Source organism: Pseudonaja textilis, chromosome Z, assembly GCF_049901715.1.
Source record: "Pseudonaja textilis isolate UNSWEBS1 chromosome Z, rPseTex1.2, whole genome shotgun sequence".
NCBI classification, from domain to species: Eukaryota; Metazoa; Chordata; class Lepidosauria; order Squamata; family Elapidae; genus Pseudonaja; species Pseudonaja textilis.
The window spans coordinates 43,706,318-43,731,769 of record NC_142008.1 but is presented as its reverse complement, the minus strand read 5'-3'; positions in this window follow the sequence as shown (position 1 = coordinate 43,731,769).

Genomic DNA, 25,452 nt, shown 5'->3' with positions numbered 1-25,452 from the left:
TTGCCCGAAATGCAATCAACACCTTTATGGATATAGCATCTATAGTATATACTTTAATACTGGACACATTGAAGAATATTTGTGAATAATGGATCAAGAAGTTAATTTAAGAATGTCTGCTATTGTTAAAAGACTGTGTTTAAAAGATGCTATTGCAGAGAAATAAAATTTTACTGGACAACACTGAGAATGATCTGAAAGTGGATTTAAAAGGTAAGTTATAAAAATGATATGGAAAAAAGATGCTACACATACAAATGAAACTGGCTGCTTTTTTAATAATTAAAGGTATAGACAAATAATAAACCAAATAAATCCAGATAACTTGATTTATATTGGGTTTACAAAAGAGACATTAATAAAGTTTGATTAATTTTGTTAGAAGTGATTAAAAAATGAAGAGAAAACAAGTTGTACATCATTATTTGAATGGATTAAATATCAAGATTGTTAAAGGTAAAAAAAGGAATATAAAATTAGTTTATCGGATCAAAATTAAAATAGATATGTTGTTCTGTCTGGTAACCTTCAATGGACTTTTGCTGATAAGGACTGAATGATGAGTTTTATGGATTGTTTACTGATACAAGATGAGATATGTGAAAAAGGAATCATTTGTTGTATTCTAAGAGAAGTAACACAACCTCCTGCTGAAGCAGAAAATCCTATACCATTCTAAACAAAAGGTTGTCCAATCTCTTTTTAAAAACTTCCAGTGATGGAACACCTACAATTTCTGGAAGAAAGCTGCCCTACTAGTCAATTGCTCCCAGTGCCTGGAAACCTCTTCCCAGCTCTAGATTGGGTCTTTCCCTGATTAGCTTCCATTCATTGCTTCTTGTCCTTCCTTCAGGTACTCTGGAGAATATAGTCATATGAAAAAGTGAGAACATTTCCCTGAGCTCCACAATTTTATGTATCATGACATAGTAAAAATCATTTGGTTCTTAGCAGTTCATAAAGTAGGTAAATACAATCTCAAATGAACAGCAACACATGACATGTTACACCATGTCATCATTTATTTTACAAAAAGATTTTTTTTTATTATGTCCTGATACGTAAAACCACAGAATTCAAAGAAAGTGTACTTTTTTTTCACATAATTGTAGGTTAACTTCCTCTTCTCTCTGGCAGTTTCTCAAGTTTTGAAAGATGGTTATCATGTCATCCTTATCTTCTTTTCACTAGACCAGATATATTCAGTTCCTGCAACTGTTCTGTTTTAGCTTCTAGTAGGAAGTCATTTGTTGATATATTTCTTTGCCTTTACTGTATTTTTACTTTTTTTTCTTTTCTATTTTTCTTTCTTTTCTGCAATTTCTATTTTCTTTTTATTCTATTTTATTTTTAGCTTATAATCTTTTATCTTTTAATTGTAATTTTTAATAAAATTACTCTAAAGAAATAAAAGATGGATTAGCTTCTCAGAAACTGTTTAAGCATGTTTAAATATAATGCCCCAAGGGTAATCCTTGAAAACAGCTGTTGGGAGTGCATTAAAATTTGCCAGGTTTTTGGATCATCTGGGAACTATTATTTGGTTTAAATTTCAGGCCTGCTTGCAAGAACTCAATATTTGGAGCGTTGTTTAAGGATTTCTTCTGCCCTTAAATTAGTGTATAATAAACATAAGTAGGGATTTGTTATTTATAAAAGCTTTTGTCTCACCACTGTTCCTTAACTGATAAACACCCTTTATTTCTGAACTTCTATCTGGATCCCCATATCCAAAGATAGCCTTTTTATTACATGAAGTGAGGCTATGGACTCAGGCAACAGATGCTTGGAGGCAGCACAGGTGGAGGATAAATAAATGTTGAACTCACTCCCACTTGTTATAACCATCCTGCTGTCTTCAGGTAGAATGGAAGGAAATAACTGATTATATATTATTATTTAATACATGGAATGAAAAGGAGCAGCATCTTGTTTCTGAAGCACCAAATTGTTTTGGTGAAGTTTTCTTAAGAAGCCCTAGGCCAAATATCCTTACATCTATGCTATTAAGTCACAGATGAATGATCTGTAAGTCCCTTTCTTCCATTTCCATTTTGTAACTCCTGTGGCCATTACCATTAAAAGCTTTCACCCTGGTTTCCATTCTGGAGGAGCAAACTCATAATGGTGGTAACTCGTATCCTGCAATCCACAATAATATTTAAAACAAACAAGTCAAATCCACAAATTCCAAATCTACTATTACATATTTCATGGTTCCTACTACTTTTCATTCTTGTTTCACGCACTAAGAATCATCAATCCCAATCCGAAAATAATAAATGTTGACTTCATCTCCATTAAAGGAATGTCAACTCTGTTTATATGCTTTACAATGGTATTAGATTGTGAGATCACACAACTGAGGTGTTTTTTAAAAAAAATAGATTTTGAACATGCCTCAGATAATTGAGACTTGCAATTTGGTTATTAAGCAAAGTGGCTGCTAAGTAACAGCACATATGTGCTTATGATCTACTTCAGTTTTTCTTTATAGAACTGTGAAGGTAATAAATGCAAAGATTGGTTATAAAGTTAGTTTTTCATCACTGTTGTAATTGCATGCAGTCATTAAATAAGGCAGTTACTAAATGCGGACTACCTGTACTGCATAATATATATTACTATCATTTCCTTCCTTAAAATATTTTAAAGCATTTCTATAATACCCACTCTATTGATAAAATGAGAATGTGTTGCATACAGTCTGCAATGAAGAATGCAATTTGCTGACAGATTATTTACAGTCCAGATGCTGCAAAACTGATCAATATGCTTATTTAGTTGATTACCCATGCAGATTGCACAAAATTGCACTTGAGACTCAGCAGGTACAATGTTAAACTTCACAGGCAATTGCAGAAATTCATTTGAAGACATAATGCCTAAATATTAGGCACCAAAACCCATTGAAACTTCTCATTGAAAAGAGTGACTGATCAAATAATCAAAATCAAAAACTGTAAAAGGCCAAGGAAATGTATCCTCACTTTAAATGGACTCATTTGCTTTTATCCCCTATTTTTAGCAATTTGTTTAATCCTGATTTGATTATGTATTTTTTTCATTATTTGGGTGGCTTGACATAGACTACTCTTAAAAATGTAGAACACCAATCTGGAAGCAACAAGCATACTTTTTTCTAAGAGACAATTGCAGGGTTGTGCTCTTCTGGTTATTCTTCTATTCTTCTGATTCTTCAATACATTTGCACAATATCCTGTACCAAGACATTTGGGGATTTGTTTAGCTGGAGAAGGACATTGGTACAAAACTACATTCATCCATCCCACAAAAAAAAAAACCTTAATGGGGAAGGAAGAAAAATGTAACTGAATTAAATCCATGCTGTTGTACATATACAAATATTAACATGAAATTAACTAAACAAATGCTTAGTCATAAGGTGGCTCAGTGGCTAAGATGCTGAGCTTGTCGATCAGAAAGGTCAGCAGTTCGGTGTTTCAAATCCCTAGTGCTGCATAACGAAGTGGACCTCACATTACTTGTCCCAGCTTTTGCCAACCTAGCAGTTCGAAAGCATATAAAAATGCAAGTAGAAAAATAGAGACCACTTTGGTGAGAAGCATTACATGTACCTTCAACGTTTAATCATGCCGACCACATGACCACAGAGACATCTTTAGACAACGTTGGCTTTTTAGCTTTGTAATGGGCACCACCCCCTAGAGCCGGAAATGTCATATGTTTGATATTATCTATCTTAAAAGACCGAAAAAGGAATTACTTTCTTCAATTTTTAAAAATCATAATCAGGCAGAAAAGTCTGTAATTGCACATGGGCAATAATACAAGTAAAATGTATGTAAACATTGCCTAGGGCTTTAATCTATACAAAACAGTGTATCCTTTTTTATTCTTCTATGTATTGTTCTATATGTATCTCCCCATGTAAGCATATTATCTATTAACATTGAAAATGAAAGTATCACCTTTTATAAGAAAGAGTAACAATATTCTCATGTGGATTTTGCTTTTGTAAATCTTCAGCGACTATTAAATGTGGTAAAAAAGTTATTAAATATGAAAAGTTCCGGAATATTGTTAGAAAGCCACAATAACAACCAAAGCAGTTCACAGCAATAAAATCAGCTGATAGAAAGGCCAGGATTAACTGAAGGCTGAGGAAATCTTGAGGATGCAATGAGCCTTCCAGAAATTGTAATAGTGAACACATTATCAACAAAATGGAAATGCAACATACACCCCCCACACACAAATAGGGGGCGAGTGTAAAACGTAACAGTAAAGGAGTCAGAGATGGAGCAGCCAAAGATTCTATTTAGGACTGTTGTAATGGAGATTAATAGCAATAGAAATGGCACTGAGACTTATATATCACTTCACAATGCTTTACAGCCTTCTCTAAGCAGTTTACAGATTCAACATATTGCCCCCAACAATCTGGGTCCTCATTTTATTACCTCAGAAAAATGGAAGGCTGAGTCAAACCTTAAGCCAGTAAGAATTGAAGGAATCGAACTTTGGGCAATGAGAACAGAGTTAACATGCAATATTGCATTTTAACTACTGCATCACCATGGTTCTTAAATTTCTTTCTTAAATTAGAAAAAGCATGAATTTCTGTGGTTTAATCAGAAGTTTCTGATGGAAGATGGATTGTAAGTGGCACGTGTGAATTTGATAGCTGGATATTTTTATTGCCACCAAATTGGTCTTGATTTCTAAAGACTAAATGGACAAATCTATGCAGTTTTCTTGGTGACATTTCAGAAGTGGTTTGTTATGACAGAACTTCGGGCAATGAGAGTCGAGTTAACCTGCAATACTGCATTTTAACCACTGCATCTTAAATTAGGAAATGCATAGATTTCTGTGGTTTAATCAGAAGTTTCTGATGGAAGATGGATTGTAAATGGGCACATGTGAATTTGATAGCTTTGATTTTAAAAATAATAGGATTGATTTCACCATGATGTGTCTATCTGGCTGTGTGCATGCTTGGTTTAGATCCAGATTCCTTCATTGGGTAATTCCCATAATACTAAATGTTAGAAAAATTAAAAAGGCAACTGAATCTAATTGCCAGAGACAAGTGCTAAGCACATACCAGTTTTGAGAGCAGGTCCACATATTTGTCTAAATATGGACATTTTTTATTGCCACCTCATTGGTCTTGATTTCTAAAGACTAAATGGACAAATCTATGCAGTTTTCTTGGTGACATTTCAGAAGTGATTTGTTATGACAGAAATTGGTTTTCCCTAATCCTGGTCCAGCATTCAACCACTAGACTATATCAAATTGCTTTTCCTGAATATGATACCCTGCTAATAAAGTTATGGTACAGCTTTTTCAATACCTGTCTGAATAATGTAGTAGACAACTTAAACATATTATTATCCTGCTTTTCCAAGGGAATTCAAAGACAATGAAATATCCTCCACTGTTTTAAGACTGCTCAACATATTTAATAAGACAAGAAAACTAAAGCTTATACATTCTGCTTCTAAATTTCATGACAGTATATGGTTGGAAGATATTGACAGTTATTTAGTAACAACTTTCTCACCTTGGTATTTTGAGAAGTGTCAGAGTTCAACTCCCATAATTCTCCATCTGGTTACCTGTTTGGAGAAGGTGAATCCCAACCCTCCAGGTTCTCTGTTGTTACTACTAGGGAACAGGAATAATTCTAGAAGAATGAAATAATATCTCACATCTATAAGAACTTTAACTGGTGGATAAAAGAACCATATATTGTTTAATCCAGTGATGTTTGGTTTAAAACTGATTCTCAGTTTTAAAATGGCCATGACACAAGTTTTACTGGATCTCTTCTGCAGCAGCTTTACTTCATTACAGACTTTTATGATGCCTTTTATTTATGAATTATTGATTCACTTTAGTACTGCAGATGTCTCTTTTATAAGAACTTCATATATACCAGCCCATTGAAATCTATTATATCATTCTACCAAATTATAAATTTGGTAATTTTATAAGTTTACAGAGTGACAGTAGCAACTCATAAAATAGCACTGTGAAAGCCCTCAGAGTGAAAAGGCTAATTTGGTGTCAGCAGTAAACCTCGAGTGATTCATCATGAAAGTTATTTATGTACATCATCTTATTCAGCATATATGCATGATCATGTGCATTATTTCTTACTCTTTCCTACTGTGCAAAACAGCTGTGAAAAATATTATTGTTGTTATGGATGATAATGAATAAATGAACCTGCTGGAGGTTCCTCATAGTAATGGACTAAAGAAGTAAAAGAAATATTTTAAAATGTTTTAACCAGGAATCTGTGGCAAGTTGCTAATAACAGAGCAAGCTAAGATGCAATTCTCCTTTAAGAAACAGGAGTTAACAGAAAAATATATCAGTTCATAGTTAAGATTAATGCTTATGAAATCTTCCTAGGTTGTGTACAACATTTTATACAGTATATCTTACATAGTTTTCATTATAGAATTTTTCATGGCCAAATTTTCTGTTGAGTTAGAATGCAGATAAATACTTCTGGAGTTTGCTTCAGGAGAACATAATTTTTTTAAGTGTAATACGGCATTTTTAATGTATCCATATCCTTATTATAATATTTCATAGTGTCTTTTTCACACTCTATTATAGAATGTTTTCAATTTCTTTTTAACTGTTGGACTTCTTCAATCATTTTAGGCTACTTTCAAAAAGCAAAAAAAAAAAAAAAATGGAATTAAGATCTATGCAAACTTGTTCCAGTCTGAATTTTAGCAGAATGAAACTGGACTGCAAAATACACAGTTCTATACTGTATATAATATTATATATCACTGACCATTTCTTTTGAACTTCCCCCATTTGTTTAATTAGAAAGCCTCATAAATTGCAATCTGCCTTTTTAAAGGATATAGTGTATTTCACCATTTTAATCAATTTGAACCTTAGTAAGGGAGTGTGTGTACAAGTGGGTGTATGCATATATAATTTCTCTATCTATGCAATATTCATTTAAAATATATTGATAGTATCATATCTAATATTTCATGACTTTCCCCCATACATTATTATAAAGATATTACTTTATGAGATTTGTATTTTTCCCTCTCATCCAACCAATATCCAACTAGGAATTTCCCCTTTTTATATCTGGATTAATGGTCATAATTTTCACTGATGTATCCATTGTAATTGCCAAATCTCCTTCTTGGTCCATTAATTCAGGTTTTTCATGTATACACTTGTCACTTTAATGAGGTCACAGTCATTTTTGAAATTTCTTAAATGTAAACATAAATCAAATTATAGATAAGATTTTAATATTCAGTGAAATAATTATCAGTTATTGTTAAAAATAGCACAAAGAGAAAACAAAACTAAAATATAATCTGCAGTTATAGTGATATATAGATATAATCTATATATCAGCACAAGGCATGATCATAAAATGCTATAAAAACAACTTTTTGAAGCAATCTTTTGACTATTATTTCACTGAATGACCTAGTAATTCTTACAAGCATTTCCAATATTTCTGGTGTGGAGATATCTAGATAGAGTTATATGCCTAATTTTAGATTTAATTAATGCTCTTATGGTATTCTCTTTACTTATTCTTTTCTTGTTCCTTCCTAATCCATGCTATTGTTGTTTTGAAAAAAAGCATTAACCTCTGTGCTAAAGGGTTTTCTTGAAATGGACAATCTGATCTGCTGAACATGTAAGCAGAAACATATGTCTAAAAAAACCCAACAACCATTCAAGTACATTAAAATTATGGCCAAGAAATGTGGTTCCAGACTATACATAAAATATATTCCCTCCAAGTTAAGGAGTTGCACAGAGTGAGCAAAAGCCCTTTCAGTATTTCTTCCTGTGTCTAGAAATTAGTAAATAATACACACTCTGATTTATCTGTTTTTGTTAACAGTTAACACATATCACAATGCATATTATTGTGGTTTTTTTAAATACAGCAACTATTCTAAAACAATTATTGAGTTCTACAATATAGGAATGCTTATATTATTGGTTGGACATTGTCCAGTTACTATATATTTTATTTTTATTTTTCAGATTATGCATTTTATATTATTTATTTCTTTTATTGTACAATCATTAGAATCACATAAAAGTGAGATTGGTAACTATATAAATAAAATGAATGAATAAATGAATGAATGATAATATAAAATGAAATATTTTATTGATCTCAAATCTTGATTCAATAATTAGGATTTCAGTTTAATTTGCACATAGAGATTATTTAGTTCAAAAGGAACTCAAAAATGAAAAAAAAGGAAATAAAAGTTTCATGCCTTAGTTTGCTTCGTAGGAAACTACAAAATAACCATGCTATGTTATTTAAAAAAATAATTGAATTATATCTGCAGGCTCAAAAGAACCTATCCAAAAGTGTGAAGCCTGCTAAATTTTACTGAAATAGATGCAGGAATTTTGAAGCCATCAATAGCCTATTTCTTTTTTAATTTATCAAGTTACTTTAATACCGTATTATTAGTGTATCAACCATTTAGGCTTATAAGTGTTTTTAAAGTTCTGAAAATTGTTGTCACCCTTAAAAATAGCTGAGAATGGAAGCAAAATATTAGATTGTCAATTTTATTTTCTTATTTAAGATTCCTATGCAAATCCCAAAGACATTTTTGGAAGTAAAGATAATGCTAAAAGCTGGTGTTTTGCTTAACAGCACATCAGATTTCTAGTTATTTAATTTATACTAATTTATAATCATTGCTAATTTATAAAATCTTAATTTGTAATCATGTGAAGTAACATGCCATGCAACTGCCTAGAACTGTGTCCATGCAAACTTATCTCTCCTAAAGAAGTTCAAGGATTCTGGAAAATTGATAAGATAGAGATGCATTGCTATGTAATAATACAAATTTTATCTTCATTATAGGAAGAAGTTATATTTAAAAAATATTTCATTCAGTGTTTTCTACAAGCACTCTCTCCTCTTTAGCATATCAAAATCATTTTACTGAATCCCTCATAACTGACTAAATAATTATATGGCTCCTTTCTAGATATACTGTAGTTGGATTTAACATTATGCTTTGTACTTCACAGATTATAATCCCAGCCAAATGCTCCCAACCAACTGCTGAGTTTAGTTATCTGAATCGTCCATATGTGAAAAAGGCTGCCCAGATTGCTCTTTGTACAAGAAAGAGAAGAAGAAAAAAGGAGGGGGATAAGAAGCCCACAAACTTTTTGAAGGAGAAAATGGTTTAATTTATTTGAAACTTGGAAGACTGCTATATTTAGAACATTCTGTTTATTACTTCTTTGACAAAAGGTCTTAGCATATAAACATGGCAACTGTGAGGGAGAGAGAGAGAGAGTTAGCAAAAAAGGAGATTTATAGTCAAAATATAAACAAAACCATTATTTAAAGATTAGTGACTTGTCTATGTTCCTTCTATGGTTGAACTGGGCTTTATCCTACAGAGAACTTCCAAACTACAGATAGAAACCTTTTAAAACTGCATAGATGCTTACATGGTAGACAGATAATAAATAGATTGGAGAGTGTGGGGGAGCACACAAATAGAAAGTTCCAATCTTTCTTTCTTAGTTCGATAAAAAGTTCTTTTCTTGGCCTTTTTGATACAGAGTAATAGGCAATGCTTACTAGAGGTGCATCCAATGAGGAAAACTGCTGTAAATCTGGGTCCATTCACTGTCCATTTCTACAGCCACAAAAAACAATGGGGAGAAAATGAGACAACCCCCCTCCCCTAACTATTCAAAATGTTTGCAAGCAGTGATATATTTTATCAGGCTTAGTGCAATGATACTAATTATAGAGCGCTATACCATAAATGCTTTTAAATTATTTTTAACCACTGTTTTAATGGTCCAAAACTGAAAACCTATTGGGAGAGATATTTAGAAGATTTAGTAATAAGGAAGATATTAATATTAATCATCACTTTGTAACTATAAAATCTGCTATTTCTCTGACATAGATGGTCAGGGTTAGGGTCAGCCCAACACAACAATTTCTGGAAAGCCTGGTCCTCTAAGGGATGAATTTAATAGAATACTTGGATCCTAGAACCAGCCTAGATACCACTCCTCATCCTCTCCTTTGCTACCCAATGCCAATTGATCCTAATTGTGATTTTTTGTCATTGATGAAGAATATTAATTGACAGAACTGATTTTTTTAAACCTGGAAGTGGGAAAGGAAATAAAATTGAAACTCCATTTCTTTTACTTCATACCAAAAAGTTAACATATAAAAACCCTCTTTCATTTCTCATCTTTGGTACACTTTTATCTTTAGGCAAATAGAAAAGATTTGACTATAGAATAATCAACTGATTCATTATGAAACCTAAACCTAGAATGAAAGGCATCATTCCAAGTTGATCAAGATAAAACATTTAAGACATCCAATTCCCAACTGGAAATCCCTCATGAAAGTTTACCTCCAGTATGCAGTACAGCAATAAGAGCGAGAAAAAATTAAAGTCTATCTTTGAGTTCTTGCTTGAGTACTAAAATATCTTGGCAGGGAGGAAATATCCAGTGACTGATATATCAAATCAGAATGACCCTTATAATCAGGCTACTACCAGTCACAATATCTTAGGAGCATCACAGAGAGAACTTGAGATCAATTTCTTAATATAATCATTGAGTCACTTCATTGTTTCCCTCAGTCTTTTTAAGTTCTAAGAGAAAGTTTATAGCTGAGTAAATTGACAGACTGAATTAAGGGATGTATCTATATATATTTAGGGAAAAGATGAATGAGCTAATCTGTTCTATTTCTCCCTATTCTCCTTGGTGACAGTTTCAAGTGAAGAATGATGATTATTTCTTACCACCACTCTTTCATTTGGCACATATGCCCTCAACCTATCTGCCACGGATGTTCCTCAGAAACTACTTTTAATAAGATTCCTTTCTGCTCCTAAATGCCTTATAAGTCTAAAAAGTTATGGATAATTTAAAGACAGATTTAAAATGTATATAGCTCAAAAAGCTCCTGCAAACCTTTATGAAATTTGATATATTTTCTTCTTTCTAATGACTTAATGTTACTATAGCATTATAAATGCTAACATTCATTTTGAATCCAATCTTTCTGGATCAGTTTAGGAGTTTATGCTCACTTTGAATTCTTTGGATCTCTCTCAAATAATGTCAGTGCCAACTTTTCATGTTCTGAACCTTGTCCTTCACCTAGTTATGGTGATCCATGGTTGGATCCATGGTTGAAATGAGTTCTTTATCATACGTGGATCTCAACCTAGTCATATTGCAGCAATTGGAATGCTTCCCATACCATAGCGATTGAGATAATTCTGAATCTATAGTTTTCCTTGGTTTATTGAAAAATTCCACATGATGCCAAAAGGCATCAGCCATCTAAAATATGATAGTATAAATCAAAAAAACAATTTTACAAACAAAACACTTGTTATCCTCTATCACAATCTAGGTTTTATAATTCAGTTCTAGGAGTTAGAACTGAATCATTGACAGTGAACTGTGAAGGATTTTTGGATTTTTGGTGGACAAAATTGGTATATTCATTGCCAGGTAACTTAGATTAGAAAAATATTAGCCATCATTTTTGAGCTTTAAAAAAATAATTAAAACTTAGTTTGAGAAAATCACTTTGAATTCTTTTCCAAACTAAATCTTCACAGATTAAGCATGCAAAGCCACACTCAGCAGCCATAGCATACTCAGTGAATAGTATAGCAGCTTTTGGGAAGGTGATAATGCTGAATTCTTCCTTACCAATATTATGCATGTCACTTCAAATCTCTTGTGACAGTATCATTCCAGATTCTTCTCCACATATTTTTAACAAGGAACATGACTCGAGGTTCAATATGAATGTATACAGAAACCTGCTAGGTAGGTTTACCATCAGAAAAAATGAAAATATAATAATCAGATGATGGATGTTTTATTTAAAAATACTCATAAAAATGCAGAGACTTTAAGTTCCAATTAATCATGCTAGAACTGAGGATTTATTTAAAGAGATTTTGATAAGTTTGAAAGTTTATACACTGCAGTTCAATTCCCTTTGAGTAGTGTTTTTAAAAATACTGTTTACAGCTATTCCTTTGCCTTTTCTATAAGCTTCATTGCTTTTAGTAAAGACAGATCTTTGTAAAAGATTTTAGAAAAAACTTCTGCATATCAATGTGATGCTCAAGTGTCTAAATTTTCTTCCCCAGGAGGTAAAAAATGAATAAAATACAACTTTATCACATTAAAACTCTTACCAATATGTTGATGTAGCTTCTGCCAAATTGTTGATATAGTCTAATCTGTACCATCTGCATTTTGGGGGATTATATTGTTCAGAATTTGTATAAAGAATTTTAAAAAATCTAGCCCTGTCATCTGGGATTAGAGTACTTGGAGCTGTCTGGTTCAGAAAATTGAAGTAATTTCTAGTTTATTTATGCATTCTTTTCTACTGCAGCTTTATAGATAATCAGCTTTTCCTCTAAAGAGTTATTGGATATTCCAAACATGCTCCATGGCTTGAAGAGAAACTTCTTCCAGAGAGAAGCCATTATAATTTGGAAAGATCTCTAAAGAGAGGAAACACCATGCTGAGACTGAATTCCAACAACTTCATTTGCTAGACATGATCTTAGAAGGATGGAAGCAATGTAGTGACACCCTTCCTCACTAATATTTAAAGGAAGAGGAATTTTAATGGAGCAGGAATAGTGAAATAAGAAGCACTCATCTCCACTCATCCGCTCTTGAGAGCGGATGCAATCTTCAAGAAGTTATGACTGACTTCCTATTGATGATGCTAATAGAATGCCCGAGTCTTTATCTGAGACAGAACAGGAACATAAATGTCAAGACAGAAGACAAAAAGCTGGCCCACACGGCCACCTTTTCTTCATAAATTAATCTAAGAATTGGTATCAGGCATCAAATTAAAATATATAAACTAATATTAATGGAATGAATTTAAAAGAAAAATAAGTTCAAAAAGGAAAAAAGTACATATTTATTTTTGCATTAGGGATAATAATATAAATCTCTTGGAAAGTAAACAACTTGGTTAAAACCTGTGACCTCAGGGAAGCTGAAGAAAAAAAATATTCATAATACTAAGTTTTGGGACTGAATATGGAAAAAATAATACTTATCTCAAATTGTGTTCCACACAATAATAAAATAGTTTGATGAAGGATTTTTCTTCAATGTCTTCTTGAAATTTAAGAGGGAAATAGCTTACTCCTCAAAGATATAGATGGTATTTCTCCCATTTATGAATAAAACTATTTAATCCAAAGCAAATACCAACAAACTCCTGAGGAAATCATAAAGTATATTTATTATTCTTTAGTCCATAAAACTTATGCAAAGTGTGTGCTGTATCTCTAGTTCATTGTTAACCCATGTTACAGATGTGAGGGTGACAGCTGTTGCTTAGGCAGTCAGTCCATCAGCCAATAATTGTTAAGCCTAAATAGAGGAAATTTCAGTCTGAATTATGGAGGCTCCCTGAACTGTCATTATTACAAGAGAATATTAAACTAAAGTGGTACCATGATCTAAAGAGCTTCTTCAAATCAATACAACCTCTGATTTCTCTTTTTCTATTGTGTAGGATGCTAGCAAAGTATTTAATAAGAGCCTTATTTACAGGATCTCCCTTCTATCAAATAGAATGTAGAAACAGAAGAATATGATGTTGGATGATCTGAAACCATTAAAATCAAGGCATAAACTCATCAAAAACCAAGTTTTGGATTTAAAAACAATTCAGAACTAATTAATTTTAATGGAAATAAAAGAGGGTTACAAGAAGTTGTAAAGCCCAGTGATTTTGGAAAATAATTCATCTTAAAATGAAACAAATCTTAAAAGTTGAAGTCTATTTTCTGAATAGACTTTCTGAACCATATATTCTTTTAAATTATACCAGGTATTATATTCATTTTACTGGAAAGATACCTTGATTCCCTTATGGAAGACTAACAAGTTAGTTATGGAAATGATTAGAAAATTTTATATCTTAAAAATTTGATTATAAATTTATTGGAAAATTCAATTCAATCAGTTTTATTCATCAGCTACAATCTAATAAACAGATTTGTATCACTTCCAAAATTTCAGTTTCTCTACGCATAGAGTGTTTCAATTTTACAAGATATTTAATTTACAGCAGATTTTTAATAATGCTTATTGAATTTTTATTGAATTTCATATTGAATATTGAATTTTGCCAAGAAAGCCTTATTCAAGTTTAACTAGTGCGCCAATTGGGGCCTTTTTAAAAGGGGAAGCACTATCAGTCACACCCTTTTAATCTCATAGTTAGACTGCTTCAATCTTCATGGGGATGCTCCTGAACAGAATTTGGAAATAGCTGGTGAAAAGTCCTCTTGGTAACAAGTGAAATATATTATAGCCTAATTTTTAGTGATTATTTTAAGTTGTTGTAAGTTTTGTTTTAGTATCTTTGAATCAATGTTGATTCTGGCAACTGCCTGGCCTAGTTGCTGCATTTTTCTTGACAAGAATTTGGAAGTGTTTGTCATTATCTTCTTCCTAGAAAGAGTGACTGATACAAGGTCACCAAGCTGTCTTTGTGCCCAAGGTGGGACCAGAATTCACAGTGGCCCAGTTTCTAGCTTGGTAGAATTTCCATTCAATTTTAGGCAGCACTTTATTGATAAATTAGGTATGAAATGTTAGATTTCCCTTAATCAAAATATTCTAACAAATTGTACAAAATTTCATTCACTCATATTAAATTAGCTCAACAAATGGTGAAAATGGAGTCATATGATGCAACCAATGAATCAGACAATGTTTTACAATACCCCAAATCAAGACTTTTGATTTTTTTTAAAGAATACTTAAATCCAAATGACTAACCCAAGGAAATTACTTTAAACATTTAACACAAAATAAGGAAAGTAGAAAAGGGAAAGGGGATGGGAAAGGGAAAAAAGATAAAACTATGCAAAACTACAAAGAAACAAAATTAGTTGAGAGGCTAACATTTCACAGCTTAACAAAAAACCCTGAAGGATCACCATAACCTTTAGGAAATGGATGAAATGGAGGACATAGAAACAAACTCCTTCCATGAAGCTCCCCATCCTCTGGAAGACTGTGACATTATTTCAACTGCATTTCTTTGCAGAGTCTTTGAGAAATATTTTTTTTCAAGTTATAATGTGTTACCCACTGATATATATAAGAAGATTTGTACTGTTACTTCCTTTGATATTTATAACTGGGTGGTTTAATAAGTATTAATTGTTTGTTCTATTATTGTTTATTGTACTGGTTGTAAGCTGCCTGGAGTCTGAAGTTACTATTTACAAATCTTAGAAATGAAAAACACTCAAGATATTTTGAAAAAATCATAGTCATTTAAAAAAAAAACAGAACATCAGAAACATTCTAATCAATCATTCTAAATGGGGTTCTTCCCTATCATCCATATCCCTATAGAAAGGAAATTAAATGTCTTTTCCAGGAAATATTTCAGTTAATATATTGATATATTGATCTTTAAATAACAACAAAAATGGAAAATAAAATAAAATCCTAGGAAATTTTATTTTAAATACACAGGGAGTAGCAGGGAGAAGACTGCTTTAAAAAAAAGAAGCAGAAGAATGAAATAGATTTTCACCTGCATGGGGATGGGGAAAATGTGTTCTGCCAGGTTTGTTTAAATAAAAAGACTGTTTTAACTGTAATGGCCATTTTGAAAGGTTAAAAAATAGATAATAACTTAAGTACATGCTTGTCTAGCAGTCAGTATAAAGCAATTCAATGATCTGCCCTATGATTTCATCCCCTGAGGCCAAAGAGAGATCAGATCAGCAGACATGCCTGCCAACAAAAAATTAAGAAAAGGTCAATAATGTCAGCAAACATTGCATTTAGTAAAGGTGGGGAAAACATGTATGTTTCAGTTTTAGTAAAGTATAGGGCACAGCAGTTATGTAAGAATCTTTCTTATCTATATTTACCAGTACTAAGAATTGCCTTTGTCCCTCTTTAATATTTTACAAATATCTTCAGTCCCTGATGTAATCCACATTTTTTTAACTTGCAAGAATCTGTTTGAAGTCTATCTATCTTCACAGGATTTTATTTTATTTTTTGTATATTTTTGTGTATATGCACATGTGTAGTCAGCAAGTTTCACTCCGATCTGCGAGACGCACGGGAAAATACTTTAAATCCATTGGCTAATGGCTGACAGTTCTCTATAAAAAGCACTGCCAGCTTGCAGGTTATGCAGTTGGATACTATGTAGCTGTATTGCTGAATAAAAGAAAGTTGCTGATTCTGGCTCCCCTTCCATTCATCGCCTACTTAACATATTTTATTTTATTTCCAAAGTTAAAAATTAAACTAAAAGAAACAAAAAACAAAGCAAAACTAAACAGAAAAAAAATTGCATAAAAAGAAAAACAAAAAAACATACATAATCTCCCACCCCTGTTGAATGGTTATATATTTTAAAAATAGTAGCTCCCCCCCTCCCTTCAGAAACAGATCCACAATTTATAAACTTCTACAACTCTGTCTATACAACAAATTTGGATTTTAGAAGTCAATATATGTTCAGCCTCACAGCCCAGTTAGGATAAAATGTACGAATGTATTGAAACATTCTTGTGACAGAAGAAAATGATAATAAGCAATAAATTAAAACAGAGTAAATTCAGTTAGTTCCTAGACAATAAAATCCTTGGGATGGAAATACTTGTATGTACTTTTTTGCTAATATATGTTAACATCATGTATTATATATGGAACATGAAATATCATACATATGTAAAATTGTCATTAAGTAAACAGCTCAGTACAAACTTTATGGAGAAGATTTTGCATTCAGTTGCTCCAGTTTAATGGTCAAGATGATCTACTAGTCATGAAAATGTTTTTTTTTTCTCAAGAAAAAAGAAATCCACAGAGAGACTTGTCTCCCTGTCCTATATGTTCTGCCATCCTGCTTCTCTCTTTTCTGATGTTAAGCTCAGGGCTGCATGAAATTGGGTTAAAAAATGAAATTAAAACTCACTTCCCAGTTAAACAATTTGAAATCAAATGGATTAGCCATGTAACAGCAATTACCAAAAGAAGACAATAATAATCCCATGCTAGCTTGGTACATAAGCTACAAAGATTTCCTTCTGCTTTTCATGATCCAAATACAAGTGAAATTGCAGCTGCAAATGAAGCAATAGAGATTTGGTTATGTACAAGTGAAACTCAAAAAATTAGAATATCATGCAAAAGTTAATTTATTTCAGTAATGGAACTTAAAAGGTGAACCTAATTATGAGATAGACTCATTACATGCAAAGCAAGATAGTTCAAGCCGTGATGTGTCATAGTTGTGATGATTATGGCTTACAGCTCATGAAAACCCCAAATACACAAATCTCAGAAAATTAGAATATTACATGCAGTCAATAAAATAAGGATTGTACATAGAACAATATCGGACCTCTGAAAAGTAGAAGCATGCATATGTACTCAGTACTTGGTTTGGCCCCCTTTTGCAGCAATTACTGCCTCAATGCGGCATGGCATGGAAGCTATCAGCCTGTGGCACTGCTGAGGTGTTATGGAAGACCAGGATGCTTCAATAGCGGCCTTCAGCTCTTCTGCATTGTTCGGTCTCATGTCTCTCATCTTTCTCTTGGCAATGCCGCATAGATTCTCTATGGGGTTCAGGTTAGGCGAGTTTGCTGGCCAATCAAGCACAGTAATCCCATGATCACTGAACTAGGTTTTGGTGCTTTTGGCAGTGTGGGCAGGTACCAAGTCCTGCTGGAAAATGAAGTCAGCATCCCCATAAAGCTCGTCTGCAGAAAGAAGCATGAAGTGCTCCAAAATCTCCTGGTAGACGGCTGCATTGACCCTGGACTTCATGACACAGTGGACCAACACCAGCAGATGACATGGCTCCCCAAATCAACACAGACTGTGGAAACTTCACACTGGACTTCAAGCATCTTGCAGTGTGTGCCTCTCCATTCTTCCTCCAGACTCTGGGTCCTTGGTTTCCAAATGAGATGCAAAAGTTGCTCTCATCAGAGAAGAGGACTTTGGTCCACTGAGTAACAGACCACTTCTTTTTTTCTTTAGCCCGGGTAAGATACTTCTGACATTGTTTGTTGTTCAGGAGCGGCTTGACGAGAGGAATATGACATTTGAAGCCTATGTCCAGGATCCATCTCTGTGTGGTGGGCTCTTGATGCACTGACTCCAGCCTCAGTCCACTCCTTGTGAAAGTCCCAACATTTTTGAATGGCCTTTTCCTGATAATCCTCTCCAGGCTGCAGTCATTCCTGCTGCTTGTGCAACTTTTTCTTCCACACTTTTCCCTTCCACATAACTTTCTATTAATGTGCTTTGATACAGCACTTTGGAAACATCCAACCTCTTTTGCAATCACCTTTCGAGGCTTTCCCTACTTATAGAGAGTGTCAATGATGGTTTTCTACACAACTGTCAGGTCAGCAGTCTTTCCCATGATTGTGATTCCCACTGAACCAGACTGAGAGACCATTTAAAGGCTCAGGAACCATTTGCAGGTGTTATGGCTTAATTAGTGATTGGAGTGGGACACTTTGAGCCTAGAATATTGAACCTTTTCACAATATTCTAATTTTCTGAGATTGTGGATTTGGGGGTTTCATGAGCTGTAAGCTATAATCATCTCAATTATGACACATCACGGCTTGAACTATCTTGCTTTGCATGTGATGAATCTATCTCATATATTAGTTTCATCTTTTAAGTTGCATTACTGAAATAAATGAACTTTTGCACGATATTTGAATTTTTTGAGTTTCACCTGTATTATTTAGGTTCTGAAACTTCAAGGAACAGCAAATTCCATTGCTAGCCTGCAGTATACCTTGGATAAAAGCCTAATATATTGTGGACATCCACTTAGGAAGAGGGAGATTAAAGATTTTTTAAAGATTTTCTTAAAATTCTGCATAAATGGGACTGGAGTTCAGTAAAGAGATTGGGTATTTCTAGAAGAGGACTGAGAATAGGGGAGGCAAACAAATGGGTTGAAAGAGTGAGGGAAATAGACCACAGACTGGAAATTACAGGAATCTGGAAATTTTCTGGACAGTTTTACAATGATTCTATGCAAAAATCCACAGTCACTATGAGAATATTCGCAGCAGGCAAGCAGAGACATCCAGTGATGAACAGTTCAAAGCAACCCAAAATATGAAAGAATCACACTCCTTGTGCTCATTTGACAAAAGAAAAAGTTCCTCTGGTGTGATTCATTGTTTGTTCTTCTAATTTTCTTCTCTGCTGAAAATTAAAGCTACAGCCCTGTCTAAGCAGTTTATAGAATCAGCATATTGGTCCAAACAATCTGGATCTTCATTTTACCAACTTTGGAAAGATGGAAAGCTGAGTCAACCTTGAGCTGCTCAGAATCGAATTGCCAAACTGCTGGCAGTCGGGAATCAACAGAATTAGCTTGCAATACTGCATTCTAAACACTGCACCACCACAGCTCAAAACTAAATTAAACTAAAAGTTGCTCATAGCTTTTATATTGCTAATTTGTTACATGTATTGTGTTAAAGCTCCGACTAATTAAGTTTCTTTATTACATCATTCAAAACAAAGAACAGCAGCCCCAGCAGCTCCTTTCTTACCCCCCACCCCCAGGCTGCTGTGGCTGCAACCAGTGACAGCTCTTTAATTTCCTGCCACCACGGGCTAACCAATCAGGGCATATATGTAAATATCGAACACCCCTCCCCACCTGTTCCAGCTCACCCAATCCTGTTCTGCCTACTGTATGTAATCATGCAAATAGGTGGGACTCTTATGGGTGCGGCCAGACCTGCGCAGCTCAGTCATGGATTGGTCTCCAATCTGCTCAGTTGGAGTAATCGCCTCTCCTGCTCCCCTCCGTGGAACCTACTGGAATTTACTCATCATGACAGCCATTCTACTTCCACTAGATGCTGTTCTTTTGCTTCCTTCCCTGGTTTGTCGCTGCCTGTGTGTGTCTGGTGAATGTCTGCTACTTCCATTTGGTTCTTCCAGAGCTATTCTTAATTGTTGAGATTGTGTAGTTGTTAGGGCCTGCTCTATGTTATTCCTTATGTGGTCTGGGTGGTTGGAGTCTTCCCCTTCCTCTCTGTGTGTAATGTATATGTGTGAAGGGTCTCTCCCTTCCTCCCTGTTTGTTCCCTTTGTCCCCTGTCTCTGTAGTTGATCAATGTATCTTCTCCAGATTCTGCCTTCTATTGTCTCAACTCTGTATGAACAAGGCCTCATTACCTGTACTACTGTTGACAATACCCATAATGGTTCCCCTGTAAGATTTTTAGCATATACTGAGTCCGTTTTGAAATTTTGGCATTTGCTGGATGCACGTCCAGGTGCTGAGAGGGCATATCGTACCTCATTTTGTGCTAGGAATCCCTCAAACTGTGTAGCTGTGAATTGAGGTCCATTGTTGGATACTATGATGTCCGGAAGGCCATGTGTCGCAAATAGTTTCCTTGGGGTTCTTATTACTGACTCTGTCATTGTAGATTGCATGATGCTGACTTCCAGCCATTTAGAATATGTGCCCACTACGATAAGAAATGTGTGTCCCCTTACTGGTCCCACAAAATTGATATGTATTCTAGACCAGGGTCCCCTGGGTGATTCCCACTCGTGTTTGGGTGCTTATAGGTGTTGCTGGTCAGTTTCCCTGACAATCCTGGCAGGCGAAGACCCAGGCCTCTATTTCTTTATCCATCCCTGGCCAACATAGCTCCTTGCTAATAATTTCATTTTAACCATCCCCAGATGCCCTGCATGCAACATCTCCATTATTTCATCCCTTAATATAGCTGGAATTATAACTTGATCACCCCTCAATATACAACCCTTCAGTATGGATAGTTCAGTTTATCTGTTTTTGAAAGGTTTAGTTTCTTTGGTTTGTTCCTGTTCAGGCCACCAGTTCATACCCAATTCAAAATGTGTTCCAGAGTTTTGTCTTTTGCAGTTGCTCTTGCAATATTGGATGCTGTAACTGGTGTTTGTTGCACTGTCTCTATCAGTAGTGTAGTGGTGGCTGGTGCTGGATCTTCATGCTCGATGGACAGGGGGCATCTGCATGATCAATTTCTTTTCCTGGTCTATGGATCAAGTTGTAATTGTATACAGATAAGAATTCTATTCAACAAGTCATTCTGGGGGACACATTTTGGGGGTGGCTCTATCCCCTGCGATGATGCCCAAAAGGGGTTTGTGGTCTGTGATCAATGTGACGTTCCATCCATATATGTATTCGTAGAATTGCTTGATTCCGGTGACAGCAGCTAACATTTCCTTGTCTAGTTGGCTATAATTTTGTCTTTGAATAAAATGCTATTGGGGCTTCCTTTACATTTGGCAAAAGGTGGCTGAGTACTGTTCCCACCCCAAACGGTGATGCATCGCAGGTTACTATTATCGGTAAAGATTCATTATATTGAATCAGTATGCGTTCTGATGTAATTAAGTTCTTTATTTCTTTGAATGCTGCTTCTTCTCTATTTCCCCAAACCCAGACTGCTTTCTTGTCAAGAAGTCTGTGGAGCAGTTCTGCTTCAGTTGCGTTCTGCATTACGAATATATGGTAAAAGTTAATTAGTCCCAGGAAAGCTTGTAATTCAGTTTTACTCTTTGGTCTGGAAGCATCCTTGATTGCTTTGGTTTCACTGTCCATGGGGTGGATGCCGCCCTTGTCTATTGAAAACTCCAGGAATTCCTCCCTGTCTACTGCTGGCTGGCATTTTTCTTTTTTTACTTTAGGTCCCACCTCCTTGAAACAGTTGAGAACTTCCCTTAAACAGTCCTGTAGTTGCTCTTTGTTCTCGGCTGAGATGAGGACATTATCAAAATAAGGCACAATCCCCTTTAGTCCATGCAATAAGTGTTCCATGAGACTCTGGAATAGTCAACACTATTCCAGTCAAATTGCAACACTCACCCCAAATTGCAAACGGTTACATTTAAAAGCCCCTCTGTGAGTTACAATTGTCTGTGCTTCTGCCGTTTCAGTGTCTACTAGTAATTGCTGGTAGGCTTGTGCAAGATCTAACTTTGCTAATATTTTTCCCCGCCACAAGGAGTGCAAAAGGTATTGCACCACTGGAACAGGGTACGCGCTCTGCTGTAAAGCCCAGTTCAGGGTTGCACGGTAGTCCGCACAGATGCGCAGAGATCCATCTGGCGTTATAGGGGTGACTATTGGGGTTTCCCACTTTGCATGATCTATGGTTCTAGAATCCCTTGGGAAATGAGCCTGTCTAACTGCTCATCTATTTTTGGTTTAAGTGCAAAGAGAACTCACCTTGCTTTTAGTCTGATCAGGGCAATATTTGGGTCTAGATTAAAAGAAATAGGGGACCCCAAGTACTTGCCTAATTTTCTGTCAAAGACGTCCTGGAATTCCTCTAACAGTTGGTCCTCCCACTCACTGTCTGTGATGTTGTATATGCCAGTGAATTCAATTCCCAATGGCTTGAACCACTCGAGCTCCAGCAGACTTGGCCGGTCCCGGTCGACCATGGTTAAAGGCAGGATTCCAAAGTAATTTTGGAAGGATACTCTGAATTTTCCAATGCCAATGACTGGAATCTTGTTCCCTTGATAGTCTTTTAGGATTATTTTTTGTTTCTTTAGTTGTATTTTTGTCAGTTGGGGAATTATTCTTTTGATTGTATCCCATGATACCATTGATAGAAGAGATCCAGAATCCACTTCCATTTTACATGGTTTACCTTCTATTGTGATGTGAACATGTACTTTCTTAGCATTTGGTATGCTGGAGTGGCCCACGGTTACCATCTGGTGTGTTTTACTTCTCTTTGTTCTCGGCTCGTGGTTCCATCGATTCCTGCTATTTTGATTCCCATGGTTTTCAGTTTGATTTTCCCTAGTTCTTGGGGGTGTACTTTGTCTTGGTCTTCAGTTGTTTGGCTTGAGTGCTCAGCATGCTCCTGTGATGTGCCCCCTCCACTCGCAGCATTTGCAAATAGCATCTCGGAACTGGCATTCCAATCTAAGGTGATTTCCTTCATAACCCATACACCAAAATTTCTTCCGTTTCCTTTCTCTGCTTTTCTGGCACCACTCAGGGTGGAGTTGATTCATTTCTTCATCATCTGCTGACCTCGACCCAGATTCGAGGTCCTCGTGGTGAATGGCGGCAGTGTCTTTTGGGGTGTGTGTGGATTCTTATTCATTTTTCTCATAGCTGCGGCAGACTTTTGCAACACTTCTACAGTGGCTGCTTCCTTGAGGGCCTCTTTTAATGTTATTTTTGGTTTGTTAGGAGCCAGCTCTGTAAGGTCAGGTCTCTAAGTCCCAGGACTACACGATCCCTCATTGCCTCATCCACATTCAGGAATTAACATGCCCCAGCAATGTCCCTCAGATTAGTGATGAAATCGTTTATGCTCTCTCCTTCCTTCTGGTCACTCCAGTAGAACTCGTGTCTCTTGACCAGGCTGGATACAGGGGGAGTGTAACATGCCCTCAGAATTCATTCTAGATCTGGCCATGCCATCGTCTTTATATTGCTTCGGGCTTCAAGGGCTTTAGCTATCTCGAACATGGTGGGACCGCAATGCATGAGGAAAACTGCTTTTTTCCTCTGTTCCGTAATATTTACCAGGTCACTGGTCTCTAGGGACATCTGGAAACAATCAACGTAGGACTCCCAGTCCTCAGTTGTCGGGTCGAATGGTGTGGGTGGCGTATTGTTCCCGGTCATGTTGAGTTCTTTGTCCAGTTAGCTAGCCATGTTGTCTCACTCCCTCTTCTCTCAGGATCCCACCTTCATCGCCAGTGTTAAATCGTGGGCAAAGGAAGATGTGGGAGGCTCCGTCTAATTAAGTTTCTTTATTACATTGTTACATTGTTCAAAGAACAGCAGCCCCAGCAGCTCTTTTTCTACCCCCAGGCTGCCATGGCTGCAACCAGTGACAGCTCTTCAATTTCCCGCCACCACGGGCCAACCAATCATGGCATATATGTAAATATCTAACACATTGACGTTCAAAACAAAAAGATTGCTTGCCTAGTCTTTCTTTTAAAAATCTATGAGCTATAATAGTTTTGAGGCATTCAAATCATATATGCATAATCCAGGCAGTCTGTGATGTTACAGAAATCTTAGTAACTATGTTTTCATCAATTATAGAAATAACATTATGCAAAATTAATCTTGCCATGTAAATTATCTGTTTGCAAATACTGCATTTTCCCCAAAATAAGAGCTGGTCTTATTTTTTATTTTTTTACTTTGCTTCTAAAAGAGGCATTACGTCTTATTTTGGGGGGATGTCTTTCATTGTCTCATCTTGTGGTGGCAGCACTAATAACCCCACCCAGCTGGAGCTTGTGTGGCTTCAGAAAAAGCCTCTGCAGCCGAGAAATGAGCTTCAGATTGAGGCACACAACATCCTTAGCAGCCATTGCACAGTGAAACAGAGGCCAGGAGTACTGCGCGAATCAATCTAGATCTTGTTTCTCAGCTGCAGAGGCCTTTCTGAAGGCATCTGACAGCAAAGAGGAGGGTGGGGACAATGCATACAAATGGTGGCAAGTGGCTGCAGAAGTGAGCCAGCAAGGCAAGGCAGCTGTCAGGCCATGGAAGGTCTGCCTGTAACTGTCCTAAACTAAGTGAGTGTGGGGCACATGGGGCAGCTCTACCAGCCCATCCCCACCCTAGCTTGATATTTACCCATGTGCCTCGTCCCACCTCATGCAACCAGGTCGAATGGAGTGAGCCGGGTCTTAACTATGGCTTATTTGGGGGGCAGGGGGTAGGGCTTATATTGGGCACACATGGAAAAATCAAGCTAGGGCTTATTTTGGGGATAAGTTTTATTTTGGGGGAAACACAGTATTTGTCAAATATTTTGTTGTGCTATGTTTTTAAAGTGTCCAGACCAAATTAAAATTTCTTATTAAATTATTAAGAAGAAAAATGTGTTGTTTGAAATATTAAATTGGATTGAGAATATAAAGAAGTCAACTTTTGATAAAACATCATTTCCATACTCTTATAGAAAGTCTAAACAGAATTTCCCTAGATTTTTATTATTATTTTATTGCTTTTGACTACAAAATCATGTTAGGGGAAATTATCTTTAAAATTGTATCATGAAAAGTGAAAAACAAAGCAAAATGTACTTCCTATAGCTCCACAAGGTCACAGCATCCTTGAACAAGTAAAATTATGGTTCACTGTTGCCAATATGAGCACCTGATTAAAATGAAATTATTGGATTTGCAGGATGTTATGCACCAGAGTGGCCTTTATATTAATTTATCTTCCTCTCTTTCATTTTAGTATTGAAATTTAATTGAGAAGAAATCTTCTGATCTCAAAGTTGACATTCCCATTTAGTCTGAAGAGAAATAGTCTTTGTA